Here is a 19,917-nt window from a genome sequence, read left to right as displayed (position 1 = left end):
GGTCCCTCCTTGAATTATGCAGCCTGCATTCACCTGTCATGCTTCCCCACCCTACTCCCCTCCCCTGTGAGCCACCAGGTCTCTGTGGTCTCCCCCTGCAGGGATGGTCTTCTCCATCTCATCCTTTCCACTCCTACTGCCTAGACTGTGTTCAGGTATTCAGAACTAGGACACTGGAGGACCTCCTCTCACCCGAGTAACACCTGGCCTCTCCCACAGCAGTCCAAATGCATGAGCTGGCATCCAAATTGCAGCTGACCCCAAAATTTCCTGGACTCATGATGGTAATTATAATGGCTACCATTTATTAAGCACTCACTTCTATACTGAGCTAAGTTCTTATATTTATCTCATATCTCAATATTTATAACTATTATTATCCAGATTCTACAGATAAGGAAACTGAAGCTTGGAGAGGTTAAGTGACTTGGCCAAATCACACATCCAGGAAGCAGTAAAGATAAGATTTGAATTCAGGCAGTCCAACTCCCAGGTTATGTTCCTAACCACACTTGATGCACTTCCTCACTGAGCCTGACCTGCTCCTGGGTTCCTGATACCCCAGCCGCAAGAGAGCGTTCTTATGCCACTGTGCCTTTTTCATGCTGTTTCCCCAACTAAAGGCCCCTTCCCCAATCTCTGTCCATCAAAACTAATTAATTTTTCAATGCTCAGGCAAGTTTTCTCTGTGACAGCATCCCCACCCCTGCCTGTTCAAATGAATCTTGGCTGAGACATGGGCTCCCAACTCCATTTAGTTTCTGCTTCATGTTGTCACGGGGAAGATCCAATGGGAGGATACTGACTCCCTCTTTTTCCAGGATTTCCTCCCCGGGGAAACAGGTCAGTATCTGATGGTAGAAATCGAAGAAGGAACTGAGCATGTGCAGCTCAGCCCATTCTCCCCTCTCCCTAGAGCCACCTTGGTGAAGGAAGTGGCCTGTGCCAGAAAGAGCCTATGAGGTCCCATCAGGGCCTGTAGTGATACACCTACAATGGACATGGTGCCTTCTATTTGAGAGCATGGCTCCCCAGCAACCTGCGGATGATGCTGTAATTCACTTTCCCAGGTGGGGTAATGCCAGGAAGGCGGTCTGGGAAAGTAGGCATTTGTGTTGTGGCCACTGCACAATGCCTGCCAGAGTAAATTAAATTGGTGTCTGGCTTATGGACTAGCCTTGTCAGGTTGGTCAGTGTGAATTAAGCTCTGGGCAACAAACCCCTCCCAGAGAATGGATAAGGGTGTGTGACCTGTGGTAGTCCTTACCTCTGTTCTCTCCCCTGTCCACACCGCACCTGGCCCCACAGCAGACAGAGAGCCTCACGCTCCTGACAGGACCCTGTTGGCAACGTGCCTCCTTAGCCCCAGAACTCACCCTTCAAGGGAAGCTACCCTCATTTTCCTTCTTACAGCAAAGAACACACAGGCATACACACAATTTACCTCTAGGGAGGAACAAATGGATATCAAGTCATTTCATTGCCTCAACCGGATCATAAACAGATTCAGAGAAATGCTTCAAATGAACCTCAAATTGAATATTTCCAAAAAGCTTCATCTCAAAAATTGCCCCCCTAAAAAATAATACAAGCAAGAGGTTGTTAAGCAAATGATAGGTGAGAGCATTCATTTTACTATTTCTATTTCTGTGTACATTTGAATTCTTTTTATAGTAACAGGTTAACACAAGAAACCAAACCACCACCTGGGGATGTGGACTTTTCAGGGCTGGGGGCACAGAATTCTACCTTCCCTTCCAGCAGAACTGAGATTTGAACCTAAGTTCCTGATGACTCATTTGGTGCTCTTTCTACTGTGCCATTCAAACTCCCTGAATAGGTCCTAACATTCCACCAAACTCTCCTTACTTCTCACCTCACCACAGTTTAGAACCTCATCATCTCTCAGCTAGATTGCAAAAGCTGCTTCCTCTGGGCTTTCTACCTCTAGGCAACTCCCCTGCAATCTTTCTTTCTTTCCCCGTGCAGGCAGGACATGTTCCATGGTGCTCATGACATGCTCCTCTGCTCCCAAACATTCCTCGGCTCCCCAGTGCTTTCAGGAGAGAAGCTGCATTTTGCAGCTCTGCCAAAGTCCTCTAATACAGTTAACCTTCCCCGCTACACTCCTCACCACTCTGAGTTCCAGCTTCACTGGACCACCTCTTACCCTCAAATACAGAAATACTCCATTTTCTGTACTTCCTCTATGTGGGTGCTTTTCTCCATCTCTACTTTCAAATCCCACCCATGCTACAGCCTTATCCAAATGACCACTGCCAGAAAGCCTTTCCTAACACCATTACCCCGTCATCCCTGAAGGCGCTGGATGCCTCAGCTCTGCTCTTGTCATATCCAGTATGCACAAGCAAGAGGTTGTTAAGCAAATGATAGGTACAAGCCTATCTATAAACAAGCCATTATTTATAAAGATGATAATAATTTGTATTATTTCACAATATGTCTGCCTCCCTGTCTAGATTAACTCCTAGGGAGCAAGGAGTATGCTCCATTTACCTTTCTATCCTCAGAGCCCAGCAAAGAACCTGGCACAGGACTTTTAGTAAATGTTTGTTGATACAAAATGTTAAGTGTTTGTGTATCTGAGTGGAAAGTTGAAGGGAGGTTGGGCATGTAACCTTGGCCAGCATTCTGAAATAAGGATTGGGGGCAATCCATGACAGCCTCTCCCATTGAACTTTCTCCATACCTGGGGCCCTTCTCTCTTATAGCCAGATATTCAGAGGTGAAAGCGTCTCTACCATAACGGAAACTTACGCTTGGGCTTGGCATGAGCGAGAGACATCATTGATGGATGCAATTGTATTCCTGAAGAACCAATGAGAAAAAAGGATGACACTTCCCCTAACAGATGATAAAACCAGGCATTTCTCCCCATTCCATTATTTTAGAATGCTAAGCAACAAGATTAAAAAAAAACACACACACACATATGAATTGGTAAGTTTTCTCTATTAGCTGCAGCATGCATAACTTTTGCCTATAGCCAACTCCCTCCTACGAGCCTCCCTGGCTGCCTGCTGAGGGATAGGCCCCAGAATTTGGCAGGCTGGAGGTAAACACTAATTGAATTAATCAAAATGTATTCTGTAATTTGAGCCTTCATTTCAACATTTGTTGAACGGTTTAATTTTGATTCAATGCAATGCTTTTCCTCTTGCAATAAAAAAAAATTAAGCCAGTAGAAGACCAAAGAATTTCTTTAAAGACAGGCCTGTGTGCACCGTCAACAGCTTGGTCCCTGCCTCCATCAGAGGAGAAGGAGGCTTCCCCCAAAGGCCTGGACTGGAGGGTATTAGCAGCTCTGTCTTCACTGGAGTTTCAAGGGCCACACGGGAGCCAGATGAAGTCAGTGCACAGAAACTACTACTGCCAGAGAGCCTGACTACAAGTAAACAGCTCGGCCTGGAGCTGAGCTTTTGGACAAGGCCAGTCAGGCTTCCTCCATTAGCTAGCTGGGTCCACCATCCTCTCCTGGTCCCAAGGTTGGCAGGATCAGTAATAAGTACCTCTCCATCCTTTACCATGACACTGAGCCTTGTTCAGTGAAGATTTTGGAAACACCCTGTTATGAGCTGAATTGTACCCACACACTCAAAATTCTTATGTTGAAGTCCTAACCCCCGGTACCTGAGAATGTGACTATATTTGGAAATAAGGTCTTGAAAGAGGTAATTACATTCCAATGAGATAATTAGGGTGGGCCCTAATCCAATAGTTGGTGTACTTAAAAGCAGAGCAGATTAGGACACATGGGTACAGAGAAAAGACCATGTGAAGACAAAGGGAGAAGACAGCCATCTAAAAGTCAAGGATAGGCTGGGCATGGTGGCTCACGCCTATAATCCCAGCACTTTGGGAGGCCGAGGTGAGTGGATCACCTGAGGCCAGGAGTTCAAGACCAGCCTCGCCAACATGGTGAAACCCTATCTCTACTAAAAACACACACACAAAAATTAGTTGAGCGTGGTGGTACACGCCTGTAACCCCAGCTCCTCAGGAGGTTGAGGCAGGAGATTCACTTGCACCCAGGAGGTGGAGGTTGCTGTGAGCCAAGATCGTGCCACTGCACTCCAGCATGGACAACAGAGACTCTGTCTCAAAAAAAAAAAAATTAATTAATTAATTAATTAAAAATAAATAAAAGTAAAGGAGAGGCCCCAGAAGAAACCAATTCTGCCAACACCCTGATCTTAGACTTCTGGCCTCCATAATTGTGAGAAAATAAATTTCTGTTGTGTAAGCCCCCCAGTCTAGCACCTTGTTATGGCAGCCCAAGCAAACTGATACACACCCCCATTTGATCCTGCACACGCAGCTGGGAAAGTTATGGGAAGAAGGCAGCCTCCTCTCCCAAGCTGTCGGCCTCTATCCTGACCCACTGGTGTTCCCCTTCCCTCTTAATCCAGGGGAGACTTTGCTTCACATCCTCAGACCTTAAACCACATCCAGGTAAGCACAGTTCCCAATATTCCTTTATCTGTATTCTTTGTAAGTCAGCTCTAAGTCGAATCACACCTCTGGACCAAGACCATTTAGTGAGGCCAGTCTTTAGGATGCTACAAAGAGGAAACCCTAAGATCCTGCAGCCTGACCAGATGTCAAGCTGCATTCAAGGACCAAGAGCCCCAGGCCCAGCTCTCTTCAACTCAGTTCAAAAGCTCCAGCATGTGGAGAGGCAGGGGAAGGGTTGGTCCCTAACCTCAGCTTGCTAGTCACAAGATATTTGCCACTTGGATCACTTCTCTCCCCTAAGAATTCAGAAGCCAGAGAGTGGTTTAGGGACTTTCCCAAGAAAAGTGCTCCAGGAATCCCCCACTTGCACAAGTGTTCTGCAGGCCAAAGACTAGCCTGCTGGAGAATGACACTGCACTAGATAGCCCCTTCCCTGCAGGCTCAATTGGTCTTGCTCCTGGAAGTTTGTTAGCTGGACTCCAAGGGAGTGGGAAGGTCTAACAATCTCCTGGGACCTCTCTCCTACCTTTCTCAGCTCTTCCTTTCCATAAAGCAGGGTCTTTATTCCCCTATAGAAGATACCAAAAGAGTTCCTCAGAATGAAAGGAAAAAGTGAAAAGCACAGAGGTCTATGTGACTCAAAAGGGCCACAGAAGGGACAGTATAGATGCCAGGTCCCCATATGGGGGGATGCTCCCCAGCCCCATGCCTTCTGAGGCTCCTTTTTTCCCAAGTGAGGAGGGGCTTCTTTCCCTGAAGAAAGAGAGGCGCAGCATGCAGCAGAAAGAGCCCAAGCTTTGTCTTAGTCTGTCCAGGCTGCTTTAACAAAATCACCATAAATTGGGTAGGTAGCTCACAAACAATGGAAATGTATTTCTCATAGCTGTGGAGGCTGGGAAGCCCAGGAACAAGGCAGCAGCAGAGTCAGTGTCTGGAGCAGGACTGTTTCCTTGTTCACAGATGGTGCCTCCCAGCTATGTCCTCACATGGTGGAAGAAACTAGCTAGTTCTCTGGGGCCTCTTTATAAGGGAACCAATCTCAAGCATGAGGGCTCCACTCTCATGACCTAATCACTTCCCAAGGCCCCACCTCCTAACACCATCACTTTGGGGATTATAATTTCAACATATGAATTTTTAGGAGACATAAACATTCAGACCATAGCAAAGTCAGACAGACTTGGGTTTAAATCCTTGCTCCACTACTTATGAGCTGGATTCGTTTTTTACCTTAGGTAATATGGACATTAACCTTTCAAGTTACTGTGTAATGGATATAATACCTGCCTCACACAGGGTTAGTCAGAGGGTTAAGAAAGAGGACAGAATAAACTACCTACCTCAGTGCCTGGCCCAGTAAGTATGTAACAATCTGCCTCTCCTCATCAGAGAACAGGTTCCCAACTGCACTATTCCAGAAGATGGCTTTAGCCAAGACCCTTCATCGGGGCCTAAATGTTGGGATCAGGGGAAAAAAACAACCACCACGATGTTGAGTTCCTTTGAGAAGTTGCTAAATCTCTCGCAGGTAGCCCCCAAAGTGGCAGACCCTGGGGTACAGCAGCTCAAACAGCCCACATGCTCCAGGTTTTCTGTATCTCTGTAGTCGTACCTGACAAAACAGAGCAAGGCTAGGGCCACACGGCCTTCCAGAGCTGAAGGTATCCTAGGGATCACATGCCCACTCTTACGGCCCCTCGGTGCCTCCCTCAGCCATTCCACCAGGGTTACAAGGTGACCTGCTTAGGGACAGTGAACAGGCCAAGTTATGAGGCTCAGGGGCCATCCCAGGGGCAGGTACCTGACAGAGAAGACACCGCTGGGGAAACGGATTTGGGAGGCCTCAAACACATAGGCTAAAGCTGAACTGGGCTCTGTGGAGTTAGGGAGGGGAAGGGCCAAGACTTGACCATGTTCATGGCTGGCTGCCTTCAGCCTTGGCGTAGCAGGTCCCTGGCTCCATGCACTGGCATCCAGAGAGTCCACAGTAACTCTAGAGATGGCCTTGAGAGAAGATGGCTGAGCTGTACTGGTATCCAAAAAAGGCCTTCTGGTTATTCTCAGTGGACACCACACTCTTGGGGGACACCTATAGCCAGACAGGCAATCACCCCAGGAGTTACTAAGGGAAGGTTTCCATATACGATGTGTAACAGTGATGTAATGAGATGCATTTTTCATGCAACTGATAAGATCTGTCTCATTAACTCCATTTCCCATTCAGCTGTCACTTGGCTATTTAAAATTCTCTTTTAAATATAAATCATAACAAATTTGTGACCCTGGAACAGCCTTTAACGGGTTCTCAAAGTGCTCCTTATTAAGTGGTAGGACAAGGAGGTAGAGCTTCCTCCCACATCAAGTCTCCTGTTAACTTGAGATCCTGAGTCACTGCAGCCCAGATGCTCCCCCAACTTCTTCCTCTGAATATTTCCTCTGTCTTCTCAGTGGTTACTACTGCCCCCCAGGTGGTCTCAACTTTTCTCTCCAGGCTGATGAAAAGCCTCCCATTAGGAAGTCTGAAGGACCCTGGGTCCACCCTGAGGACAGAAGCAAGGTGTGGCCACCAGGGCTAGATCTGATTTCTGAGCTCCAGGAGGAAGGTCAAACTGGATGGAGAATTGGGCCCTGGGCAGATCTGCTCACCAATAAAGACTGGCTGACTCTACTAGATATACACATAAGAATGAACCCCAACTTGAGCAGGCAGTCCCCACCAACACCCACCTGCTCAGAGCTTGAACATGCTATCTGTGAAAACAATGCTGTCCTTTCATGCAGGTATCCCAGCACCCACTCCACAACCCTGCATGAGCAGGCTCTCAGCAAACGCTTACTGAATTGTATCAGTCCCTCCTCTCAACCCCTACAGCCCCACCTGGGTTACTGCCCATGTTTCTCTGACTCTTACCCTCATCCCACCCTTCCAACCCACTTGGAGTACCACTCTTGCTAAATATCTCTTAGGGCTGACACCTTGGTATCCTAAACAGGTAAGGTTGGTTGTAGGTAACTTGTTACTAATGATAGAAGCTTTTTGTATAAATTGGAGAAGATTCAGGCTTATCTTGCCCCATTCTAATATACTTTATTGATGGGATGAGAAAATATTGGAATTTAGCCAGCAATTCAGAAATTGCCTGTAGCAGTCTGGGAGTAACAGTTTCTATTATAATGTGAAAACTGCATTTAGGAAGTTAGAGATTAACTTCCTAAATATACATGTGTATGTATACACATATATGTATTGGAACTGAGATATGCTTTGTGACAATCTGGCCACGTCCACCAAGTACCCTCTCAAAGGTTACTGTGGTTTGCCATGTGCCATCTGACCATCTTCCTGCCTCAGTACGGTAAGAACAGGCCTTCACTGTACATTTAAGACTGGATAATCTGGACTCTAAACATAGTGGCAAGATTAAGTGGAAAGAACAGAGTTTGGGGTCAGGCAGCCTGGACATCAATCTTATTTTGGCCACTCACCAGCTAGGGAACCTTGAGATGATCAGATATCTTCTTGGAGCCCATTTCCTCCTCAGTTAAAGCCCTGAAAGGCTGCTTTGAAATTTAAGTGAGCACAGACTCTGTGCTCAATGGCTGATGCATGATGGGTACTGTATAGATGGTAATTTCCAATTCCTGATGCCCTATTTAACCTCATTTACTCCTCAGTTCCAGCCAAATCATGCCTCCAGCTGTTTTCCACAGGTGCCCCTTAATTGGTGTTACTCATGCCTTCCTTTGTGCACTGCTGTTCCCTCTGCCAGCAATTCCCTTCAGCCCCATAGAAAAGTGTGTCTCCAGTCCCTGTCTTTCCTTCAGGACACACCTCAAATGCCACCTCCTCAGCAAGCCAGGTCCCCCAACATCTTTCTCTGAATGTTAACTGTATCTTCTCAGCAGTTACTACTATCTGTTTGAGTAAGGGAGTACATTTCTTAAGTTCCATTCAGTCAGGTCAGGGGACATGTCTGTTCATCTTGTGGTCCCATCATCACCATTCTCAGCATAGAGGACAGTTCAAAAATTATTTAGAGACTGAAATAATAAATACTGTCATAAGCCTACTGATTCCACAGTACTTGAGAAGTACGCTCTACCTCTGCTGCTAAAAGGTAGGTTTCCCCAGATCCAATGGGCCAGTTCTGACCTTGGGGTTCCATGGCCACTCTTCCTACCATTCTGGCCAGACTCCCTCCTTGCCACCCAGACCAAGACATGCCGCTCAGGCATCCATGTTGCCTAACCACAGCAACTCTCTCCTCCCATACACCACACCCCACCCAAAACCTCAGCCTACTTGAATGAGGTACCCACATCCTTTCCTTGCCTCCCCTCCCAGGGATGGAACCTTGCTCACTCTATGGCCGGAGCTGCAGTCAGTCAGATTTCCCAGGGTAAGGTAGGTATAGAAGGGAGTGATTCAGGAGGACATTCTTGTGACCAGTGTCCTCCTGGATCACTCCTTTCTATACCTGCTATGCCCTCTAGGATGCTGTGAACCCAGCTGTTTCACACCACATGCCCTGGTTCTCCAGGTCTCAGGATCGGGTATTCTCAAAATCTTCAAGGGATGGTAAGTGAGTCTACAACAGCTCTCAGGCCACAGTCAGGTGGCTGGGCCAAGGTAGGCATCAGCAAAGAATATACACAGTCCAGTCACTTCTTGGGATCATAGTCTCATTTTCAGCCCACAAAGACATTTGCTCAGAGCCTTTCCCTTCTCCCAGCCCTTGTTACTAAGTGGGATGTTCAGCCTGTGACTTGGGATAGAGAAGCTTCTGCACAGCTTTAAGGCTGCTCTTTCCCCAGCCTCCCACCCTCACTCCAGCCTACATCTGCTGCAAGTCATTTCTCTCAGAAGCCACCAATTATTCCCCACTGCTGACAGGGTAAAGTCCAACTTCTTAGTTTGGTATTTAAGTTCCTTTTCCCTTAGAGTCCCAACTTCTTTCTTTGACTTTTAACAATGGGAAGAAGCTGGTTTCCTTATGATTTCTTGATCCCACTTCACTCACTTGCACTTCTATGCCTTTTACTTACTTGACTGACCAGGGATCCCCAGAGAACCTTTTCTTCCCAGCTTCCCAGGATCCCACCCCAGTTGGTTGATCTACAAAGCCTTCCTTTTGCCAAAATCTTACAGCACTTTAATTAGAGCTATAACCTTTCAGTACACCCTCCTCCCTGTTATTTCATAAACTCCTCTCTAGTCAATACTGCTTGAACAATACCCTTTGCAGGTAGACTCCAATATCTGCTCTAAAACAGCTGTTTGGCCACAGAGACGAGCTTGAGTTCTTTAAAATTTCTTACATTATGTCAAAGTAGAATCTGCCCTGTCTTTAGTTTTCTTTGCCATCACTACCATAGGCCTTCGTCTCTGCCCTCTGAGCAACACAGAACACGCTGCCCCTCTTGCCCACCTGAAAATAGCAGTCATTCTGCTATATCTTCCTGACTGTCCTTGGGCCCCTCCAAAGCTTGTAAGACAGGGATACTAGCATTGCACACTCCAGGTGTGGCCAGTCTCAGCCAATGCAGGGAAAAGATACTCTACCAAGGTCTAAACCCAGGACTTCAATTAATGTAGCCAGGCTAAGCCAACATATTGGGCTTTTCCATATAGATGAATAGGACACTCACAGAATAAATTTTCAGGGCCTAAGGGCAGGACTTTGCACTTAACCCTGCCACGTCTCATCCAGCTGGTTTGGGCTCTGCGCCGTTTGCTTCTTTTGTCCTGTACGTGGGTGACCAGGCACCTGAATCCAGGCTGTTTTCTACCTTATCATATACTTCTGCCTCCTGGACTTTCTGCTCACCACCACCATGGCTGCCCTTTCTGTGTCATGCCTGGAAGCCCAGAGCGTGCAACTTCCCACCTGAAATTTCAGGATAAGTCCTCTGGATGATCGAAATATCTCTTGACAAATGATTTCTCTCAGGCTTCCTGAGAAGGGAATAATAGCATTTACTGACTACCTATGATGTGCCAAGCACTGGAGTCAACATTTCATCTCATCTAATTTTCACAACCACCAAATGAATTGGCCTATTATTGTTCCCATTAAACAGATGAGGAATGTAAACTTCAAAGAGGTAAGGAGACTTGCTCAAAGGAGCAACAGCAAATTTGTGTAGAGCTGAGATTTTAATGGAGGACTGTAACCCTCCACTCTAGAGCTACCAGGGTCCTCGGGAGTTAGGGAGGCCAAGTCCTCACGCTGGAGAAAACCTGTTGCCTGCCGTGATAGAATGAGGGGGCGGGGCAGGCAAGAGGAGTCAGTTTCCTCATCTCTAGAAGCAGGACAATAATCCCTGCCAGGGGCATTGTGCCGCACCAGTGAGCAGGCACAGTGAAAACCCAGACAGACACACAAGGCTGTTGTTGTTACCAGGTGAGCACATGCATCCAAGAACCAGATGTCTTGGCTGGTTGGTCACAGGAAAAGCTTATGTAATACAACTTTTTCATGACATCCAGTCAAGGTCAGATGTCAGAGTCAAGAACTATTCCTCTGCCTTGGTGAAATGCTGAATTAGAAGAACCTGCTATTCCTATCTCAAATCAATTTCCACCCCCTCAGGCCAATCCACTCTCCCACCCCACCCCTTCCCTTTTCTGCCCCCATTGCTCATAGAATTCAGAGTTTTGAACACTGAATTTGAAACCACACATCCCAATGTGCCTGATCCTGATCTTCCCCAGGCCCCATCCAGTTTAGCATTTATGTGCCTCCTTTCACTTTCAAAAGTATTCAGTTTGGACAATAAATTACACTAAATCTAATACTCTGGAACCTTCAAAAGTGTCTTTACTTCTCTGGCACCTGTTTCCCATAAAATGGGAATAACACTACCCTCACCTCAGGAAACAAGCCATTTGTCAAACCCATCAAAGTTGCAAGTTCTGCTCTATCCTTTCCTGTGGAAGAAACTTTCTGTGGGGCCAGTCTACACCTCCACTGCCTCCATGAAGCAGTCCAACATTGAACTAGTTATTCATGCAAAAACGTCTTTGATTTGGAGGGAACATGGACTTGCGTGTTGGGAGAAGGAAACTGTTGACCCTGAAGATAGCGGCTTTCTTGCCTAAGCAGGCAAGAAAGAGGTAACCCAGTTTTGGTCTTCCTAAGCTTAAGCGTCTGTGGCTCTACCCACTGTCTGTTCCCCTTGTCCCTATAACAAACCTCTTGATTCCTACACAACTCACACACACACACACACACACACACGTGCACGCACACACACACACACACAATTGTCAACCAAGTAGCTCCTTTTGGCAGAGTTCTCTGAACCTTTCACCAGAAGCAACTTGGAGAAGTTTGCTAAGAAGGCCTCTTGGGATAACCAGTGCAGTCACAGGAGTGGCCCTCCAGGTCAGAGTGAGAGGCCCAGTTGCATGTGATGGCTGCATTTCAACCATGCACACAAGTCACTGTGGAAGTGTAACTTTACCCTGGAGAGCAGGGGCAAGAGTATCCCCACTAAACACGCCTCACTGGCATCCCTAAGCAGGCAGAGAAATCCTGAGATCTGGATCATCTCCTTCCCTATTCCCAGGAGGAAAGAGACATACCCGAAGCAGAGCCACCTAGGAACACCACAGTGGCCATAGGCCAGGGAAGAGGCAATGTAGGATCTAGTCCCCATAGCCTCCCTTGGGCTAACAAATCCCTTCCTGGAGATGCATTAGTGGTTCCTCCAACCACCTACTTCCTAAGAAATGGGAAGCACAAATCTAAGTCTGTAATCTGTGCAATTTGTGGAGTCCCTGACACTTTACTATGGGTGAGCAGGCTCATGCACATATTTTGGCCTTAATATGAAAAACAGAAACAAAAAACCTTCAGAACAAGATGAGGTATAAACTGGCAAGACCCCACTACAAAGCTCAAGAGAGAAGGGGAGGCTTGACAAGTTTTCCTTCAACATTGGCTCCCAGTATTCTTTGTGCATATGTTTTTATTTGGCAACTAACACATCTCAGACAATAATCCAAATGTTTCACATTCATTAACCCAGCTCTTCCTCAAGAAATAGAAGCGACCACTGTGTCAGCATCCACGGCAAAGACAAGACTCCATCCTGAGAGGCTGGAGGCTGAGGAGCCTGGCTGGGCAGAGAGCTGTGGAAGGGAGGGGTGAGGAGGATTGAGGAACTCCAGCCTCAGGGCCACTGAGTCTCCCCACAGCAGTACAGATTCTAGATAAGATCCTCACTCCTCATCCGACAGCTGTAGCCCTCATCCAGCCATCTGAGTCCCTGATCCTGACTCTACGCTGGCCCCTGCTTGGATGAGGTCCTCATGGCTGGCTGCCTTCCCTAGCTAGCTGTTCCCTGCACCCAATCCCCACTCCAACACTATAAGAGGCAACTTTTCATGAATTGGCTGGATGTGTCCCTGAAGTTTGGGTAAAGGAGGTGTTTGGGCCTTGGAATACAACTTTCCATGGAATTGATAAATTGACTGGTGGTTACATTCCCAGAAGAAAATTAATACACATGTGCCCACATTGAGCATAATAAGTATAAGAGCACTGATACCCTAAAAGTACTTCCTACCTCCAATCAGTCCCACATATAGCTAGGTCACAGGGCAAAAAGGAGGCCTCATGAGCCTTCAGGCCCCCATGGCATTGGCAACCAGCAGACATTTCCCATCTGGGTGCTTGACCTGTAAGACTCCAGCCTTAGCTGTTCTGCAGGCTGAATTCACCCCAAACCTGGTCTCATTCCCATTTTTCATTGCCTAATGGAATCTCCATCTCGACCTTCTGGCAGCTCTCCTCTGTCTATACTCATGCGCTACAGAAAATAGAAGCCCAGGCCATAACGCCAGGAGGCCTGAGTTCTACCACCAACAGCTAAGTGATCTTGGGTAGGTTTCTTTGGGCTTCACCATTCTTTCATGGGTACACATATAAAGGGCAAGCAAGAAACTACCCGAGACTCCCTTCTGATTCCAAAAGAATCAACCACTTTCATTTCCCTTCCCCCTTCCATGAAGTGCCTCCATGCTTTCATTAACATGCTATTAACAGTTGCCTCATTCTTCTCCCAGCAAACTAACACACAATGTCAGTATCCAGTTTGACTCTTTTCTCTCTCCCTCAAACACAATCAGTCACCAAATCCTCCCAGATTTCTTGGCATGCTCACTCACCTCTGCTCCCTTCTCTCTATTCCTACTGCCATTGCTTTGATTTAGGTCCTGAGCTACCTCAATGGGTTATTCTAACAGCCTGTGCTCATAAGAAGTTCCTCCCTGTCCCTCCAACCTGCCCTTCCCAGCCAGAATCATTCTGAACAAACAGTTTTACCATGTCTTTTCCATACTTGAGTATGGAACCTTCAATGTCATCAAAATAAAATTTAAATTATATAGCTCCAACTTTCAGGGCCTTCCATGATCTCTTCCCAGCCTGAGATTCTATCCTCACCTCTCCCAGTGTCCACCCAACCCCCTGACTCTAGCCATGTGGGCTCACTCTTCATTGGGCCTGTCCTTCCTCCCAGTCTCTCAGTTTCTGCTCCTGTTCCTTCTCTCATCTACCACACGAAATAACCAGCCCCTTTCCCTCTTTACTGAGGTAAACATTGCAAAGCCAGCCAGCTTAAGGCCCATATCTACCACAGACTCTTCCTGAACATCTGCTAACTGTGGGGCCACACACAACAGCTGATAGAGCCCTAAAGCAGCTCAGAGTTTAGAGGGGTATGGACAGAGACATACACATAAAGTGATGAAACAGCATCGCAGATCTTTATTTGATGTGATATGTATGTAACAGAAGAGTAAAAACGACTTAGGGGCAAGGGGGTTTCAAGAATTTGATCTATATCCTGAAGGATTAATAATCTTGTAGAACAGAGACAAAAGGGCTTTCTGGGAAGATAAAAATAGTGTATGCAAAGGCAGATAGGCACAAACGAATAGAAATTATTCAGCTTCTCAGTTTGGGGAACAGTAGAGATGCAGCTGGAGAGCTAAAGTAGGGCCCACCACTGCAGAGACTTGAATGCCATACAAGGATGGTATATTTTATCCTATCAGAGACAGTCCTATACACTTCTGTGTCTAGGCCTCCCATCTACAGGTATGTTAGGGGTCATGATTACTATGCAACATAGAATAGGGTGATTAAAAGCATCATGCACAATGAATGCTCAGCTTTCAGTGTGCATGAATGTGTACATATGAACAGGACAGAGAGAGGAAATGAAAGTAAGAATTACAAGGGAGAACCAAGCCAAGGACCGTAAGGCAAACAGAAATCATATATTTGCTGAAGACAAAGCTCAGAGTCAGCAGTCCCCTGGAACTTGAGGCGCTAAGGAGATCTGGACCTAAAGTTAAACAGATTGTTCTAGGACAGCCTCTTTTAGAGGATTATTTACCAGATGAGTGAGAGATAAGAATGAAGCTTGTGAAGATCCACAAAGTCAAACAAGACTTGACTTTAAGGGTATATAAAGGATAAAGCCCACCTTCCCCAGACTACACATAGATTCCATGAAGACAGAGACACATAGGTGCCATCAAGCATTGGAACCAAAGAATGATACTAAGAAACATAAAGTTCAAGAGAAGTGGAGCTCCTCTGAAGAAGAAGGAAGCAGGAAAAATAGTGACTCAGGAATAAACAAAGCTGCCAAAAGTTTCAGCCTAGTTGTGCCCACACCAAATGGGGACTGAATGTCACATCTTGAATGGGGATGAACAGGCTGTAGAATGGAATAAATGTTTAAATACCTTATCAGTTGTGTTTATATTAGTACTTCCTTCTTATATTTTGCATTAGGATATCCACCAGAGGATTTCAAACAGGACAGCATCATGAACAGATTTGGATTTCAGGGGAAAAAAAAAAAAAGATCTTAGGGCCAAGTAAAAAACCACTTCTAAACTGAAAGATTCTCCCTGGGATCTGAAAGCTTGAAGAGATAAGTAACTCCTCCCTTCTCAGGCCCAGTCCCAAGGCGCAAGGCCTACTTGTGCTAGCAGCCTGTGTCAGCAAGACAGCAGAAGCAGGAAGAGAGCCAGCCGGAAGACATCTACCCTGCCCGGAAGACACGTACCCCCTGAAGATCGAGAGGTGGGCCATCTGGGTACCGCCTAGCAGCTACCGCAGACTGAGACACTTCTTGTTTACAGGAGACTATAAAACCCCTACCCCATCCTCATTTGGTGCTGATGCTATTTTAGGCCTCAGCCTGCCTGCACCCAGGCGCTCATTAAAACAGCATGTTGCTCCAACCGCCTGGTGTTATGTGTTGGTGCGCTCTCGGGGTTTGAACCAATACAAGAACCTTTCATCTGGTGCTGAAACCCGGGAAGGGCTCGGATCTGTGTCCCCCGTGGACCTACCACTCCACGCTGGAAAGCAGGCCACAGCAGCTGGACAAAGGAAGCTCCCCAGCCCCTCTGTGCATGCACGTCGGTCACTGATCTCACTTACTGGTAAGTTTCGCCGGGAACCCAGTTAACAGGGAAAAATCCGCTCGGTCTTTCTTGGTTTCTCCAGTCCGAAAATTCAACGTTGGTCCAAAAAGGCTCCAAAGTGTGCCAGGCACTCGCTGATCATCTGGTCTTAGGGGGACACCTCTAAACCATTTGACCCCATTCCAGGAACGAAAAAGACGGTGGTGATGATTGCTCCTTTTATTGTCTCCATCCCGCCATCCAGGACCGTCTCCTTTTTCCTTGTTCTCCTGTGCCTACCCTCCGTTATGGGAAACTCCTGGTTCTCCATTCCAAAAAACAGCCCTCTAGGCTGCCTCATAAAAAACCTGCAAACCTTAGGCCTCAGGCAAGATATCCGCCCTAAGCGCCTTGTCTTTTTTTGCAATTCAGTCTGGCCACAGTACAAATTAGGTAACAGTCCAAATGGCAGGCAAATGAAACATTCGACTTTACAGTTTTAACTGATTTAAGCAATTATTGCCAACGACCAGAGAAATAGGGAGAAATTCCTTATGTCCAGACCTTTTTGCACTCAGATCACGACCTGACCTCTGCAATTCTTGCTCACCTGTTCAAATCCTTCTCCTCTATTCTCGCCACCCTAATCGCCTTTCTCCTCCCAACCCTACCTCTTTTTCCCCATTAGATCCAGCAGACTGCTATCCATCCCTCCCAGACTCTACCTCTCCTCTCAACCATCTTCTTTAACCCCGCAAGCCCTCCTCTTTATCTTCTCAGCTGCACTCTTCTCAGCCGCCATCTTTCCAGTCACCATCTTCTCAGCTGCCATCTTCCCAGCTACCATCTTCCCAGTCAGCAGTACCCACTTCTTTTCCTACACTGTCCTCTCCTGAGGACAACTAGCATTATTTGTACTCATTCTCCTTCCTCACTGCCCTCTCCTGAAGCCTGTAAACCCATCCTGCCACCTTATGCCCCTATCTATCCTCCACTGCCTATCAAATCAAATCCCCTTCCCCCTTCAAACCCTCAGCAGGAACCACTTCCGACTTCTTCCTTCTCTCCTGCCCATACTTGCTTGAGCGTCATCTTTGGCCCATGCCCCACCCTCACTTCAGCACCAGTGCTAGAGTGCCTCCTTTGGGAAGTAGCAGGAGCTGAAGGTATTGTTAGAGTTCATTTTCCCTTCTCCCTCACTGATCTCTCTCAAATTAACAAAAGACTTGGTTCATTTCCAGAAGACCCTACCTCTTATATTAGGGAGTTTCAGTATCTTACCCAGTCTTATGAACTAACTTGGCATGACCTCTACGTTATCTTCTCTTCTACCCTCACCTCAGAAGACCAGGACTGTATCTGGACCCCAGCTTAGGTGTATGCTGATACAGTTCATCACCAAGCTCCTGCCGAGCCTACTGGTGCAGAGGCAGTCCCCAACCAGGCCTCCCACTGGGATTATCAAGACAGGGCCTCTAGATGCTGCCATCGAGACCACATGATTGTGTGTCTCCTTGCAGAACTCAAAAAGGGTACCCATAAAGTGGTAAACTATGAAAAACTTCCAGAAATTACCCAAGGTCCTGACAAAAACCTAGCCCTTTTTCTCTCTCATGTAACTGAAGCCATGAGAAAATATACCAACCTAGACCCAGCCAGCCCAGAAGGAACCACTATCTTAAACCTTCGGTTCATCTCCCAATCCATTCCCGATATGGCTCAAGCTTCAGAAGCTTGACGACAATGAGACGACAAGCCCTCAAACCCCCACAACGAGACCTTCTTAATTTAGCCTTCAAAGTCTTTAACAATCATGATGAGGAAAGTAAAAGGCAAAAACAGGCAGAGTTTCAAATGCCTGCCTCCACCATCAGGGGCCCTGCAGGCCCACGGGGCCACAGCTCCACACAGAAGCCTCCTAGCAATCCACCTCCACCTGGCGCCTGTTTCAAGTGCGGCAATGAAGGCCACTGGTCCAGACAATGCCCAAACCCAGGTAAGCCCACTAGGCTGTGTCCCCTCTGCAGAGGACCCCACTGGAAGTCGGACCATGAGTAGCCCCTGCAAGGACCACCCCCATCCCTTCCCGAGCAGGCCAAAACCGCCTACTCGGATCTCATCCGCCTTGCCAGTGAAGACTGATGGTGCGCCCTGGAACGGACGCCCCGGCAACTACCATTGCTTCATCTGAGCCAAGGGTAACCCTGATGGTGGCAGGTAGGCCAGTATGTTTTTAAATTGATACCTGGGCGACCTACTCTGCTTTACCTAATTTTTCAGGACCCACCCAGTCCTCTCACGTCTCTGTTGTGGGAATTGATGGACAAGTCTCCAAACCCCGAGCCACCCCTCCACTTTTCTGCTCCCTGCACACCTTTTCCTTCACTCACTCTTTCTTAGTCCTGCCCTCATGCCCAACTCTGCTCATAGGCAGAAACATACTTTCAAAACTCCACACTACTCTCCACTTCCATGTTCCCCATAGTACCCAACACATCAACCCAGACCCATCTGAGGCTTCTAATTTTCTTCTACTCCTGCAACCTCCCACTCTAAAACCTGCAACCTTTCCTTATCCCCCATCTGTAGTTAACCCCACTGTTAGGGATACTTCCACACCCTCAGTCGCAAAACACCACATCCCACACTATTGAAGTCAATCCGCGCCTCCTAGGCACCACCTCCCAAAAAGCTGAACTCATCACCCTCACTCAAGCTCTCACTCTAGCAGCCAGACAACAGTTCTCTAATTTTGGAGGATTTAAAACCCTGGTAGGGACAGTAATCTTCATCACTGGGTTCCTCCTTTTCCTCCCCTGTGTTATCTCACTAATAATAAAAGCCACTAAAACTCTTGTTGAAACTACAGTTAGCCACCGAACAATTCAGATTATGCTCCTGCTACAGTGACACGATGGATACCAACCCGTCTCTCAAGAATACCCTAAAATTAAGTTTTTCTTTTTCCAAGGAGCCCATGCCACCCCTATGTCACACCTGAAGTAGTTATTGAGAAGGTCACTCCTTATCCCTTTTTACTATAACCAGATAGACAGGAATGAAAGATTCTCCCCGGGGTTTGAAAGCTTGAAGAGATGAGTAACTCCTTCCTTCTCAGGCCCAGTCCCAAGGCGCAAGGCCACTTGCGCCAGCAGCGTGCGTCAGCAACATGGCAGAAGTAGGAAGAGAGCCAGCCAGAAGACACCTACCCTGGCCAGAAGACATGTACCCCATGAAGATTGAGAGGGAGGCCGTCTGGGTACCACGTAGCAGTTACATCAGACTGAGACACTTCTTGTTTACAGGAGACTATAGAACCCCTGCTCCGTCCTCATTTGGTGCTGATGCCATTTTAGGCCTCAGCTCACCTGCACCCAGGCGCTCATTAAAATAGCATGTTGCTCCATACAGCCTCCTGTTGTCTGTTGGCGTGCTCTCTGGGTTTGAACTGATACAAGAACCTTTCATAAACTTTACCTTAAGTATTACAGTCTAAAAGCCATACCATTCCTCAGGCCCAAAGCTGAATCTTCCCAGCATTGTTTCTCCCTCCTCACTTGTCATTCTATCTAATCAGTCTAGAGACTGTCCCATTCCCTAGTCCTCCTTCCTACAGATTCTCTCTCTCCAAAGTCTCCCTACCTGTCCCCTCCTCACTACTCTCTCAGGCCCAAAATAAGGCCTCATCCCTTCCACCCTGAATCAGCCTCCCAGTTTCCTATCCAGTCTCACCGCCCCCACTGTCTTTTCCCTTGGACTTTGCTTCCCACCACACTGCCAGAACTTTGCTGTTGCAGCATTGGCCTTCGGATTTGTCAACAGAATCACCTGGGGGAACTTGGTAAAAACATCCCAGAGTACTTAATCTGGACATTTTACAAAACTCCCCAGATTATGAGGCAGTTTGCAAACTGCTACTCTAAATTCTTGCTATACATAGGGAAATGATCAGCAAGCTCCTGGGAATCTGTTAGAAACCGCAGAATGTCGGGTCCCACCCATGACCT

General features: G+C 47.2%; 1 protein-coding gene across 11 annotated transcripts in view; it reads right to left on the bottom strand.

The window, feature by feature from the left end:
- The window catches only part of PPFIBP2 (PPFIA binding protein 2), a 151,746-nt gene that overhangs the window by 126,519 nt on the left and 5,310 nt on the right, over positions 1–19,917 (bottom strand). The window lies entirely within an intron of this gene.

This window comes from Papio anubis, chromosome 12 (genome assembly GCF_008728515.1).
Source record: "Papio anubis isolate 15944 chromosome 12, Panubis1.0, whole genome shotgun sequence".
In the NCBI taxonomy this organism is placed as follows: Eukaryota; Metazoa; Chordata; class Mammalia; order Primates; family Cercopithecidae; genus Papio; species Papio anubis.
Note: the sequence above shows the minus strand (reverse complement) of the source record. Positions and strands in the feature narration are given on the sequence as shown.